The 15,368-nt window shown below is 44.5% G+C and overlaps 1 non-coding gene and 1 pseudogene across 1 annotated transcript; one reads left to right on the plus strand and one right to left on the minus strand.

The window, feature by feature from the left end:
* The window catches only part of LOC116906166, a 113,936-nt pseudogene that overhangs the window by 72,486 nt on the left and 26,082 nt on the right, over positions 1-15,368 (plus strand).
* LOC116906328 lies at positions 1,877-1,982 on the minus strand. The gene has a single exon (XR_004388615.1). It is a non-coding gene; the product is annotated as a U6 spliceosomal RNA (small nuclear RNA).

The following is a 15,368-nucleotide window of genomic DNA, read 5'->3' on the forward strand; positions in this document are numbered from 1 at the left end:
TGGTGGCTGTAGAGAATGCAAGGCAGGGTTTTCTGTGTAGCCTTGGCTGGCCTAGAAAGCTCTACATTGACCAGGCTGGCCTTGAACTTGTGTCATCCTTCTTCCTCTGCCTCCGGAGTACACATCTATAGCACATGCAACACCACTAGTGTGGTGTCAGTACAATAATCCTATGAGGTAGCTACTTCTGTTATCAACCCCATTTACTTATGATGACACTGAGGCTCTGTGAAGTTTTGGCCTGCCTCAGGCCAACCTGCTAGGAAAATGGAAGAAGTAGAAATTAAACTCCATCTTCTTTCTGGTAGCCCCAACCCACTTCTCACATCCTCTTCTTGTCTGTCTCTCTGACATTCCCTCATAAGTGTGCGCTGGAACACACACACCCCTTACCACATCTGACACCAGGCCATGGTTATGAAAACAGGAGGATGAAGAGTTGACAGTGTTCTATCCCCTCAGGAGTGCTCTTCTAAAGTGGGTCTAGAGGAGGCGACACTACACCAGAGGGATGGCTGGGTCTCAGTCAACTGTGTGGCAATCCGTTACTATAACAGTAAATGGGATGCAAATAAGAATGCATTATGGTTTTGGAAAAGTAGACTAAATTAAAGACGCTCCCTAAAGCAACACACGTTCATTTGAGTCTAACAGGCATTCTTGGGTGATAGAAACAAGAGAGTATGACAGACTCTCCATTGTGATTGTGTGACTAAACCACAACACGTTTTATTGTGCCACTCCATCCAAGAGTGTTATTCATAGCTTGGGTGTCATTAAATAATAGTTGTGGCATTTAGGAATCATTGCAGCATTTACTTTCTCCCAATTTATTTGGGACCTTTATCAAAATGTGAGTATCCTCGTGAGTCCTTTCCCTGACACAGGAACTTTATCTATCATGAACGCAGAAGCTGGGAAGAGGGGCACGAACAGAAACAGACACAGAGGACACTTTGCTGAGACACATGGAACACCCTGGAAGACTGTGGGATGCTATCTGTCTTTGCTCATGAAGTCTTCCCATATTTCCCCAATGATGCATGCAGTATAGTGTGTGAGAATTCTTCCCTCATAGGCCATGCGGGGTAGACTAGCAATGGGCTTGGTCCTCAGACAGCTGGTGTGAAACCCATTCATTCACTCATCCATTCTGCTTTTCATTCATTGAACTGCTATTTCCTGCCATTCATCAATGGGGTTGTACAACTGAGCTGGGTCTTCACAAAGACGACAGTCTCAAATGATGACAATGTCCACGATAACCATATGCTGTAGGGAAGAGGGTACTGGGTGTCTGCCTATGTCTCTATGGGATTCATTTGTTCATATAACAAACAACGGGGTCGGGGATTTGGCTCAGTGGTAGAGCGCTTACCTAGGAAGCGCAAGGTCCTGGGTTCGACCCCCCGCCCCGAAAAAAAAAAAAAAAAAAAAAAAAAAAGTAAACAAACGACGAGGGTGCCTGTGGGCTAGGACAGAGGGTTCACAGTCAGGAAGCTGAGGCAGGTGCAAACGGGGCACAGAAAGTTCTACAGAGTTGAGTCACTATGTGACATTCGTGTATGTATTATATAGCAAGAGAAAAGAGGAGAGAGATCCTCGGATAAAACAAAACAGATTCATCCACCACCCCTTTCCATAGGCAAAGTCCCAGCAACTGACATAAGCAGAGAAAGTTAGCACAGTGAGCCCGCTCCTGTTTATGCCGCCCCTGTGGGCCTCTTGGTGTGGCCTCACTGTCATTCATTTGTTGCTAAAAAAAAAAAAAAAGAAAAGAAAAGAAAAGAAAATCACTTTTTGCTTCACACTAGTGTTCTCTCTCTCTCTCTCTCTCTCTCTCTCTTCTCTCTCTCTCTCTCTCTCTCTCTCTCTCTCTAATATGGAATGCTTCATGAATTTGTGTGTCATCCTTGCGCAGAGCTACGCTAGTCTTCTCTGTATCATTCCAACTTTAGTATATGGGCTGCTGAAGCGAGCACCACACTAGTTCTCTAAGGCCAAGCCAATAGCTCATCTGCTGAGCAGTAAGCTCTAAGTCTAGGGTCTCATCCTGGCTGGAGTGAACTTCAAATGTGCTGTGAGGATCAGGCTACTGGGCAGCAGTGGAGAGGGAAGGGTTGTCCCACGGATGGTCATGCCAGTACAGAAGGATAAAATAAAACACACTAGGCAGGCCAGACACGGGGATCTTTATTATTGAATCTGAAAAAGAGAGAATGTTTAAGGAAATAATATGCTTTGTTCTATGTGTGTTAGAATGTGAGGGTGTTTTCTATTTTTAATGTTGTTTCCTTAATAGATTAAAGCTTCACCTGGAGCTGGAAACGTTGCTCACCTAGCAGAGCGGTTACCCAGCATGCACGAGACCCCGGCATTGATCCTTAGCATTATATCAACCAGACGCGGTAGCCCAGACTTGTAATCCCAGCACTGAGGAGGTGAAGGCAGAAAGATCAGAAGTTCAAGATCATCCTTGATTACATAATAAATTCAAGGCCACCTGTGCTGCAGGAGATTTGATCGCACTGTGAACCTGAGATTGTGGAATTTACTGGAAAACCTTGTTTTCTAGTTGCAAGGCTCAGCCTCAGCACATACCTTTAATTCAGAGAGCTTTCTGTTTCTTGTAAAGAGGATTAAACAAAGTTGACCATGGGTCTAGAGGTGGAGCAAACAACCAGTTGGCAGGGAGTGAACATAGGGGGAAAAAACATGGAGAGGAAGAAGGAGCCAGGAGGATGGATAGAGAAATGCACAGGAAGTAGGAAGGAGGAGCATTCGGTCTGAAGGGTTTTGAGAAGCATATAGAAGGAAAATGTCCTTCTTTCGGGATGTAGGTTAAGGAGGAAGGTGAACTGGAGCTTTCTCTCCCTCTCTGAACCAGCGGGCTTTCACCCCAGCCCCTGGATCCTCAGTCTTGATTGGTTAAAAGCAAACAATGAGATTTTGCTCAAAACAACACACCCAGGTCTATTAAAGGCCCTGTCTTAAAAATAAATAAAATGAATAATGTTGATTTTTTTTTTTTTTAGTTTAGACTAAGTTGGGCATGGATAGATGTTGAATTTGAGACCAACCTGGGCTATATAGTGAGACTTTCTCTCAAAAAATTTTCATGTGGGGGTTGGGGATTTAGCTCAGTGGTAGAGTGCTTGCCTAGCAAGCACAAGGCCCTGGGTTTGGTCCTCAGCTCCAGAAAAAAAAAAAAAAAAACAAAATAACAAAAAATGTTCATGGGATCACGCAAAAGGAATGCAGTGAAAACACCCCCACCCCACCCTCTACCAAGTCATTCAATTTCCCCCTAGACTCCAATTGCTGTGGGTCCTTGCAGAAGCATTTTATGCACATGCCTATGTCTGTGGAAGCACAAGCATCGTTCACAGGCTCTGTGTTTTCTCTTAACAACATGCAGTAGAGACCGTTTCATACTAATGGATGCATTGCCTCCAAACACATGATGCCTGCTTTATCACTATGGATGTCCTAATTTATTGAACCGTCCCCACGGAGGGACACAGCTTGCTTCCCATCTTTTGCTGCAACGAATGACCCTGGCCACACATCATTTTGCACAGTGCCGAAATATCTATAGAACAAATTCCTGGCAGTGGAATTGCTGAGTCAAAGGGCAAAAGCATATTTCAGTTGGAATTCTGTTTGGCTACTCAAAACAAAAGAGGTGAAATAACAGTCACTTAAGATAGAGATTTATCTTCCCCCTCAAATAAAAGAAGTTTGGAGGCAAGCTGTCTGGAGTGGCCATGGGGCTTCCTAGTGACACGAGGGACCATGATCCTGTCTTCTTCCTCTCCTTCAAAGCTTACACGATTGCCAAAACCTTCTTTTATTAAGCCAGTTCAAAATTATAGCCAGGCATGGTGGTACGGACTTGTTATCCTAGCACTTGGGAGGCTGAAACAAGAGGGTCATGAGATCAAGGTCAGCTTGGGCTACATAAGCCCCTGTCTCAAAAACGTAATTATTTGGAATAATGCAGAGGATGAATTACAATACCTTATAAATTTTAAATAGCTGAAATTATACAGAGATTGGGAAAGATGATGTTATAACCACCAAACTGCCCATTATACCTTTATTATAGGCTTTTCCCCCCCTCTGTCTCTGTGCATGTGTGTATCATTGACTCTCTGTGTGCCTCTCTCTGTCTCTGTCTCTCTCTGTCTCTGTCTCTCTCTCTGTCTCTGTCACTCTCTTTCTCTGTCTCTCTGTCTCTGTATCTGTCTCTCTCTGTCTCTGTTACTCTCTCTGTCTCTCTCTGTCTCTCTCTCTCTCTCTCTCTCTCACACACACACACACACACACACACACACACACACACAAACACACACACATACTGAACCTAGTGCTTTAAGCATACAAGGCAAGCACTCTCTCCTCTCTTTTTAGTTGTTTGTTTGTTTTTTGTACTCTCTGGGTCTCTAGGTCTAGGAGAAAATCCTGAGCACTGGTGGAGTGCTGCTTGTGCTGACTCAACACGTGGTAAGCCATCAGGAATTTGATTTTTGAGTCGTGGACCTGCAGTCTCTTTTAAAACCTCTGTGGCCTGAATAGAGTGTGCATGGACTCGGTGAGAGGCAACCATGTCATGGTAACACAGAGCACAGTGTGAGTGTGCCAGCAGTCGTCAGGTCCCAGTACCTGAAGTACATGTCGTGTGTGCCATAGTTCTTCCCATGCAGTGGCGACTTCTCAAACATCTGCCCATGATACACTATCTTCCCCATGACTTCATCTTCTTCAGCAGAACTGGGACTTGGCCACCTCGGTGCAAAGATGCATGGGGCACATCAAGCTGGGTAAACAGTTCCCTACTCTGTTCTCCCAAAGTGTGCCCGAGGCCTTCAGGGCAGTCTGTCCTTGTCTGCAGCCACTCACAAAAACGTCAACCCTCTTTTTATTTTGTATTTCAATAAGCCATTCAGGCTGGCCTTGAACTCACTTTGTAGCCTAAAAGGGACCTTGAACCTGGGATGTCCGTACCTAACCTCCTAGCAGGAATTACAAGGAATTACAATTTTTCGATATTGATAGTTGGTACATGTAGAGCACAAGAGACATGCTTATCATTATTTGTAGTAAGAATAAAGCCTCCAGCCCCAATGATATGAAAATATAAACCCTGTGATTTGTGATATCCTCTTAAAAACTTGTTTCTTTGTAAGTATTGCTGAATTGTTAAGCATTTTCCTGATAGGATAAAGATTCTATTTTGACCAAACATCACCAAGTTCCCAATTCTTCTTCTTTTTTATTTATTTTTTTGTATAAAAGACATGAGAGCCTTTATTTACCACTATTCCCTATAAATTAGGTACCCCAAAGGGAAAAACGCTTTTGGCTGTTACACAGAAAAATTAATGTATATTTTCTTTTCTCCTTTTTGGTTTGCTTTGTATCTTTTTTATTGGATATTTTATTTATTTACATTTCAAATGTTATCTCCTTTCCCGGTTTCCTCTTCTGGTTTCCCCTCTGGAAACCCCCTATGCCATTCCTCCTTCCCCTGTTTCTATGAGGGTGCTCCCCCTCCCATCCATCCACTCCCACCTCACCGCCCTGGCATTCCCCTACACTGGAGCATCAAGCTTTCACATGAGTAGGGCCCTCTTCTCCCATTGATGCCCAATAAGGCCATCTTCTGCTACATATGTGGTTGGAGCCATAGTTCCCTCCATGTGTACTCTTTGGTTGGTGGTTTAGTCCCTGGAAGCTCTGTGGGTTCTGATTGGTTGATATTGTTGTTCTTCTTATGGGTTGCAAACCCCTTCAGCTCCTTCAGACCTTTCTCTAACTCATTCCTTGGGGTTCCCATGCTCAGTTCAATGGTTGGCTGTGAGCATCCTCCTCTTTATTTGTCAGGTTCTGGCAGAACCTCTCAGGAGACAGCTATATCAGACTTCTGTCAGAAAGCACTTCTTGGCATCCGTAATACTGTCTGGGTTTGGTGTCTGTATATGGGATGGATCCCCAGGTTGGGCAGTCTCTAGATGGCCTTTCCTTCAGTCTCTGCTCCACACTTTGTCCCATATTTTTTTTTAGACAGGAGCAATTCTGGGTTAAAAATTTGGAGATGAGTTGGTGGCCCCATTCCCCCAATTGAGGGCCATGCCTCCCTCCCCTTTGTTGAACATTTCAGCTAATCTCATCCCAATTGGGGACTGGAAGCCTCTTGCTTTCCTGGCCTCTGGACTTGCTGGTGGCTACCCCAAGTTCCCCATCCCAGTACCCAATTCTTCAACTACATTCTTCCACAACTAATAGATGGGGAAATATTACACAGATTAGCTTCTGGCTATATATTTTAACCTTGTTTGCTTCCTTGCCAACAACATCGATCTAATGCTGGACCCAGGATTCATTCTTAGGACCGCTAGCCCTGAAGCTTTGGGTCACAAAGCCAGGCTGTGAGCACTGTGTGAAGTAGAGGTATTCACACAAGCACCACAGGATGACAACAAACCACGGAAACATGCCATTAATATCATCAGAGCACACCCCAGAGTCCCCTCCTCTCAGTTGGATCCCCAAAACTCCCTATGGCCATTGTAGTATCCTCCAGCCTAAGGGAAGCCATGATATAGGATGTGTCGGAGTGGAAACTGACAGCATTTTAACTGTTTGTAGTTGAAATATCTTACTTTAGAGACAAAGAAAGAAAGACAGTTAACCATGAGAAACCTGTGGTCCCACGATCACAGAGACACTTGGTTTGGCCGCAGGAGGTCTATTGCCCACATGGTAAATGCCTCTGGCCAGCAGGGTTCAGAACAATTTCTTCCTTGTGTATGCATGGTCTGAAGGAAACAGAAGCAGCCAGAGGCCCTTCCCTTCCACAGCGGTACTGGCTGAGGCCAGTTTCAACAGATGTGTTCCTGCATCTGACATTCCCCTCCACAGTCCACGGTTCATCATCACCCCCTCCAGGGCCACAGGCTACAGCCAGCTCTGCAGGCCCAGAGGCATCTTTCTCCTGCTGCTTGTCTGTTCCATTGGAATTTCAACTTTAATTTGAAACAACTTTAATTTGAAAGAGGAGAGAAATAACAAAATAAGCACCCGCCTGCCTAGTTTCAACAATTATACTCTGTTTTCCCTGTATAACTGAGCCATTTTATAGTAACTTAAAAACATCGCCACAATCCATCCTTTCAACATGTTCTGCCAAAAGTAAGAAAATTTCTCCCATTAACAACCTCACACCTAACAAAAACTAGCACTAGTCTCTAATATCATCTAAAATGCACTTCATATTCAAATATATTCAATTGTCCTAAAAATATCCCAGAGCCGTTTCTTTGAAACAAGAATCCAATAAGGTTCACGCAGTGAATTGGTCAATTATGTCTCTTAGAAGACGTCCAATCTAGGACAACTCCCCCACCCCCATCATCTTGTTTCCCATGACATTGACTCATTGAAGAGATCAAGCCAGCTGTCGCAAAGGGTGTCCCACATTCTAAATATATCTGTTTTCCTAGTCTGTTACTTAAGAAGCCCTGGCAACTTCGGAAAATTGAGGTAGACCGAAAACCTTGGTGTCTGCACATGTGTGTGCATGTGCAAGGGTGCCTTTGTATGTGTATGTGTGTTTACATGAGTGTACACATACATATGTGTGGAGGCCAGAGTGCACCATTGAGTCTTCCTCTATTACTCCCCACCTTGTTCTTTGAGGCCGAGCCTCTCTCTGAACTGGAAGCTCACCAGTTCAACTAGACTGGCTGACCAATGACTATCAGGCACCTGCCTATCTCCCACCCCCACCTTGTTACAGGTGTATGCCAGACCAACTTTTACCTAGGAACAGGAGATCAGAACTCAGGTCCTCAGGCTTGCACAGCAGGCATTTTACCAACTGAGCCATCTCCCCAGGCCCCAAAGCCTTGTTTTTCTAAGTAGACTTATTGAGGCATAATTATTATAGGCAGTAAACATCTTCTGTTTTAGTTCATAGATATGTGTGTTGGTAAACACATATAATCGTGTAATTGAAATGCTTGGTGTGATTCTAATTTAACGTATGTGATCAAAATACTATAAATGGTGCTGTGATGCTGGCTTTGTCATATTAGCAGATACATAATGCCTAGTTGTTCCACTAGTAATGACACTAATTTTGAACACTGGACTTTGATAGCATCCTAACCTCTGACCTGTATTTGCTTTCTCTTGCTATACAACACTTTATTTGGTGGCTTACATAGGGATGTATATAATCCATAACCCACAGATCTATAGGTCAGAAGAGAGGCCTCTATGATGGCTAAAATCTACCTTCACCTGGAATTTGAAGCCTGCTTCCAACCTCATTAAAGGTTGTTGGCAGCATTCAGTTGGACAGGTATTGGCTATCAAAGGGAAAGAAGACTGAAGGCGCTTGCTAATAGGCTGAAGAGAGTAGATCTGGGACCTAGAATTGACTGTGGGTGCTTACTTATGCCTTGCAATGATAATTTTATGTCAGCCTCACTACAGAAAAGATGACCTGTGTATTGCTATTTCTGGGTGTGCCTATGAGGCTGTTTCCAGTGAGAGGCTAGTGTGTGAACTAGTGACCACAGTCAAGTGATCCTCTGTGAGTAGGCTCCATCCAGTAGAACAAAAGGAAGGGGACAAAGAATCTCCTTTTCGCTGTTTGCCTGCCTTACCCTGGACAAGGCGTGTCCATCTTCCCCTGATATTGAAGTGAGAGGTGCACCATGGGTTGTCTTGGTTCTCAGGTCTTCAGATTTGGGCTGAGCTACAACACTACTGGCTTTCCTGGGTGTCCAGATGCGAATGACAGATCATGAGCTTTTACAGCCTCCAGAATGGAACCAGTTCATCATAATTTCTCTCTCTCTCTCTCTCTCTCTCTCTCTCTCTCTCTCTCTCTGTGTGTGTGTGTGTGTGTGTGTGTGTTTGTTGATATTCTACTCCTTCCATGATATATGTATATATATATGTGTGTGTGTGTGTGTGTGTGTGTGTGTGTTTGTTTCTACTCTTCTTTTTCTATGATATATGTATATATATATATATATGTGTGTGTGTGTGTGTGTGTGTGTGTGTGTGTGTGTGTGTGTGTGTGTGTATCATAGATTGAAACAACCTAATTCAAAAAATCTAAAATTCTTTGAGTTTCTATTTCATGCTCAAAAAGTTAAATTTTCAGAGCATTTAGAATTTGGGATTTTCAGATTAGAGATACTCAACCAATAAAGTCCCTAAAAATATACTAAAATCTGGAACACTCTTAAATTTGAAACATTTCTGGCTCCAATGATATTTGGATATAATATAGTATCTGTGTGTGTGTGTGTGTGTGTGTGTGTGTGTGCAGAAAGAGAGAGAGAGAGAGAGAATATCTGTAAATATCTCTGAATCCCTGAGACATATAAAGGCAAGTATTTAATTGAGGCTTGCCTACAGTTCAGAAGTTTAGTCCATTATCATCATGATAGGGCACATGGCAGCATGTGGGCACATATCTGGATTCATGTGCAGCAGGAAGAGAGACCCACTAGACCTAGCTTAGGTTTATGAAACCTCAAAGCCTACCCCCAGTGACACAATCTTTCCCACAAGACCACACCTGCTAATCCTTTCAAATGGTGCCACTCTCTAGTGACTAAGTATTCAAACCTGTGAGTCCATGAGGGCCATTCTTATTCAAACCATCACAGTCCAATAGAAAAAGTCAGCTGATACTGAAGGTTGTGGTCTGCACTGCCACTGAGAGCCATGTTGGGGTCTGTGGTCCTGCAGCTGATGAGGGCCATGCTACAGCAGACAGCCATGTTGATGTTTGTAGCCCATCTTACCACCAAAGTCCACACAGATATCTGATGTCTGTTATGTGTGCTAGAGCCTGGTCCATGTTGATTTCCACAGTACATGCTGCTGCCACTGAGGGCCATGTTGGGTCTAAGCTGCCGGAAGACATGTTGATGTCTATGGGCTGTGATGCCACCAGGGACTGCATTGCTGTCCATAACCCAATTGGATATCTATGCTGTGTGTTATGGCAGAGGGCCATGTTGGTATCTGTGATCTGTACTATGACAGGAGACCATGCTGAGGTCCATGGCACAGGCTGATGTCAGAGGCCATGTGGGTGTCTGTAGTCCATGCTATATGTGGAATCCATGGTCCATGGCTATAAAGAGCAAGGAAGCTACTTTTGCAGAGATATGGGTGACTGCAGATGCACCGTTGAGAAAGAGACTCAGAAGACATCTGTTATGGCTTTGGGGTTTGGGGTCTTTCTTTTTGAGGGAGAAGCAGTCACAAGGGTAGGAGTCAAGCCTGGGAGGACTAGGAAGTATGGGGATTGGGATGCATTATGTGGAATTCTCAATTAATCAATAAAAATATTATGTTGGAAAAAAGAAAAAAGTCAACTGAAAATTACAATAATTCTATATATGGGCACAAACTCTAAGATATCATATTCTTTAGGAAGGAAGATTTGGCTACCCCAATATAGAGAAGCCCAAAGTGTCAAATGCTGGGTAAAAGCTAAGGCAGCAGGATATATAGCAGAAGAAAGTTGGGAATGGCCAACAAAGGCACATTATAAAAATATAGTAGATATGGATCTATTTTCCTGCTTTGCTTCATATCTCTGTCTCTCTCATCTATCATTATTATATAGAAAGGGTGTCAGTGAAACCCAATACTGTGGTTTCTTCATGATCATATGGAGTGGAAAGAAAGCCCAGTCAGTAAAGGGCTTGCCCTGAAATCATGAGGACCTATATTTGATCCCTGAGACTTTATATAAAAACAGGTCAGATGTGGAGGTATGTGTTTGCAGCCTGAACTCGTAGAGGCAGAAGCAGAGGCAGAGGCAGAGGCAGAGGCAGAGGCAGAGGCAGAGGCAGAGGCAGAGGCAGAGGCAGAGGCAGAGGCAGAGGCAGAGGCAGAGGCAGATATCCATGCCTAATCAGAAAAGACTACTTGACAAATTCCAGGCCAATGAGAGACCTTGTCTCAAAAAACCAAGAGAGATAGTATTTGAAGAACGACAGCCCACATCATCCTCTAATCTCTACATGTGCATGCACATGCATACACATACATCTTCACACACATGTGTGTATACACAAAAAGGAATATCAGATGTAACTACAGCTAACTAGAAAACATCAGGCTTAGATGAACTCAATGGCTGATGAGACTTGGGGTCTTTCCTCTTTGCATAAAAGGCTTCTTTTTCACTGACATTATTTGGTGTAACCATGACCTCTTTTAGATGGAAGTACATTGTTGTTGTTGTCCTTAATAGTAATTAAATATGAGCAAAAGGATACAGAGATGCTAAGAATCCAGTAGCCTACATTGTTGTCTTGTCTGCTACCAGTCAATATCTCTTGCTCTCCCCTTCACCCTACCACAGGACAATAAGATCCCAATGACTAGATGCTCTTGGAAACTACTTTTTTCCCCCAAATGAATCTGAGTACAGTTAGCTTATGCCAATAACATGCACTTGCAAGAGATATGAGACTAAAGAGGACAGAGGTGGCTCTCCATGCTTGTGGCCACTTACAAGCAGCTCTTGGTCACTAGGACACTTTGCAATGACCATCTGTCTCTGATTTCATGGCTACAAGGCAGTTATGACTTTGGCTGTAGCTCCCTATCATCTGGGTAGCAACACCAGCTTTCAAGAACATCGGTGATAGCTGGTAACAATGTGACCCAGAAAGGGTAGCATAATATCAGCTCCAATCCCTCCAGACCTTCCAACATATATACTGTTACGTCGTCCCCTGTGTCTTTCTCTTTGAAATACTTCAGATGCCTTCTGCCCTCTGGCCTTGAACTCTTCCACAGCCTTTATGCTGCCTCACGCTCTCACAGGCAGAGTTGGCTAGCTCTTGGAGTGTCTTGCTCTCATTCAGATCGATTAAGGGAAAAAAAAAAACCCACAGGTGTCCTGCTCCATTTCAATCTGCATTTAGCTCATTTTGAGTGATAGCGGGTGTTTTGTCACATGTCTAGATGCCCTGGGGATGTCCTTTGTATGCATTTTGCCTCTAGCTTGCTGGGCCACACAGCTGCAGCCCCAAGACTTAGATTTTAATCCCAGATCGTGCAGGTCACCAAAGATCTCCCCATCACCAATCCCAATCAGACAGCTGCAATTCTTTTTTCAGCAGCATTTAACAAAAATCAGCCATGCCTCCCCTTAGATTATTCCAGCATGTGACTTGCAGGTCCCGCCTCTCTGTTCTGTTTCATCATAGCTCCTTGGTGTTATGTCTGTAGGCTTCTGCAAGCCTCAGTCCTCATTCCTGCATGGTGTGGGAGAATCTCAGCTTTCACCTATTCCTATACCAACCGTCCCACATTTCCATCTTAAACTCTAGCCTGTCCCCTCAGATATCTCAGACGTACTGTGTCTAAATCAAACACTCAACTACACACACACACACACACACACACACACACACACACACACACACACACACACGGGCAAAAAGTCTTCTCCATTTTCAGCTCATTGCTCCCAGGCCACCAGCTGCCCACACCACAACAATGTCAACACCTTCTCTTCTCACTGCTCCTTCTATCCTCAGAAATCCATTGTATTAGATTGTATTACCTAAAGACCCATCATGGCTCTTGGCTCAGTGCAGTAGCCTCTAACTCATCTCCCGGTTACCATTCTTGCCCTATAAGCCTTCTAAAGGCAGCTGTTGGAATGACACGCTAAAGTCATAAGTCACATCATGTCACTTCTCTCTCTCTCTCTGTCTCTCTCTCTCTCTCTCTCTCTCTCTCTCTCTCTCTCTCTCACACACACACACACACACACACACACACACACACTGGGACAGGGGATTCCCAGTTATAACTACTAGCCAGTTCTGCAGCAGCTGAAAAGCAGGGGGAAGAAATGAAGAGTTACAAAAGAGGCGAAGAGCTGTATATGAGAAGTACCAGCTTGCACAGCAAGACAAAACAATGGGAGTCTAGAGCTGAGGATACATACATGAAGCTCTGGGTTCGATCCCCAGCATCACATAAACGAGAGGTTAAGACAAATATCTATAACGGCAGCATTTGGGAAGAAGAGGGAACATCAGAAGTTCAAGGCAATCCCTGGCTAGGCCACTCTAGTGGGCATGAGATGCTCAGAAAAGTGGGTAGGGGCATCAGTTTCTAAATGGACAGAGCCCAGTGGGGAGCCTGTGAACGTGGTATCAGGCAAGCACAGTAAGCAGTAGTGAGCAACCTGTGAAACACCTCATGCTCTTCTCAGGGCTGGTTAAGCCAGATGACAACACTGGAAGTTAACTGTCCAGGCTGTGTCCTACAAAGGAGCACACAGGTATAAGAGATATTCCCAAAGGCAGCTTATTACCTTGGAACTTCCATTCACCTTTGGGTTCTACACATACTCCCCTTGTACGTGGCAACATAGTTCTTCCACCTACCTGTACTATGCACACACGTGCATATACCTCTCCTAATATTGCACCCAGAAACCCTTGGATGCCCTTGGCCATCTCACTTATCTGAATAATATGTTTTCTGTTCCTAAGCACAGTCAACTTTGGACAGTCTCTATTGGAGAGTACTGGCAAGTATCCTGCTATAGAAAAGATGCTGCCTGTGTAGCTGAGACATCCCCATCCAACCTAAGGGTCGTGGTGACACTTACTAAACTTTTCTACTATCCCTATGGTGGCATTCTAAATAATTAACAACCAATGTAGCAATGCCACTGACCATTTGGCTGTGAACAACCAGCATAGCTGAACTAATGGGCTTTGCATGAAAGCACCTTTGTCCCGCCCATCAATCCTTCCTCAGTTAACTATTGCATAGAGTTTTCTCTGCTGCCAGAGGAGGTGGCTATAACTAGCTGCTGTCCCAGGATCTACATTCCTGGTGATCCTAATCCCTCCTGCTGACTCATGCCAATTCACCTGAGACCTGGCTGTCTCTGCCAAGTTGTACAACCATTGCTGCTATACTGGCACTTTTGAATCAGACCGCTGGACTATCTGTGAAGTGTTTGGTAATGGCTCGAGCTGCTACTACTGATCTGTGTACTGAATTGCTGGTTTCCTAACAACCCAGATAGAATTTGCTCCAAAGAACAATTTCTAAACAGGTCCACTTCCTCCGTATCCTTTCTTTCCCACTACCTCTGGTGGGTAGGGGGCTAGAAGGGAGGTTAAAAGATTCAAGACCCATTATTACAAGTAGGCTTTTAAAAAGTTGAAGTTACAGAAGCCTTATCCATAATAGCCAGAAGCTGGAAGCAACCCAGATGTCCCTCAACCAAACAATGGATACAGAAAATGTGGTTCATTTATACAGTGGAATGCTATTCATCTATTAAAAAGAAGACTTCATGGATTTTGCAAGCAAATGGATAGAACTAGAAAATTATCATCCTGGTTGAGGTAACTCAAACCCAAAAGGACAAGCATGATATGTACTCACTGATAAGTGGATATTAGCCAAAAGTACAGAATACCCAGGATACAATTCACAGAACATATGAAGTTTAACAAGAAGGAAGGCCCAAATCAGGATCTGTAATCCCACTTAGAAGGGGGAAGAAAATAATCATGGGAGGCAGAGGGAGGAAGGGAGGAAGGGAGGGAAGGGGGGGATTCCATGGGGATGACTTTAGCTGAAATGCCCAACAGTGGGGAAATGGAACCTGAAGAGACCACCTCCAGGAGATAGACAGCCCCCCCCAGTAGAGGGATGGGGCCACCCACCTACCTTCAAAATGTTTGACCCAGAATTGCTTCTGTCTAAAAGAAAAGCAGGGACAGAAATGGAGCAGAGACTGAAGGAAAGGTCATCCAGTGACTGACCCAATTTGGAATCCATCCCTCAGACAGGTAACAAACCCTGACACGACTGATGCCATGTTGTGCTTGCAGACAGAAGTCTAGGATGGCTGTCCCCTGAGAGGCTCTACCAGCAGCCGACTGAGACAGATGCAGATACTTACAGTCATCCACTGGTCTGAGGTTGGAGACCCCCATAGAAAAATGAAGGGGAAGGATTGAAGGAGCTGAAGGGGTTGGCAACCCCATAGGAAGACCAACAGTGAGTGTCAACTAACCCGAACCCCTGGGAGCTCCCAGAGACTAAGACACCAACCAAAGAGCATACACAAGCTGGTCCCTGACTGCAGGCACATATGTAGCAGAGGACTGCCTTGTCTAGCCACAGTGGGAAAGGATGTACAAAATCCTGTAGAGACTTGATGTCCCAGGGAAAGGGGATGCCTGGGGGCAGGAGGCACCCTTTCAGAGGGCAAAGGGGAGGGGGAATAGGATGAAGAACTCTGGGAGGTAGGACCTGGAGGGGAGGCAATATTT

The sequence above is a fragment of the Rattus rattus genome, chromosome 7, assembly GCF_011064425.1.
Source record: "Rattus rattus isolate New Zealand chromosome 7, Rrattus_CSIRO_v1, whole genome shotgun sequence".
Lineage (NCBI taxonomy): Eukaryota > Metazoa > Chordata > Mammalia > Rodentia > Muridae > Rattus > Rattus rattus.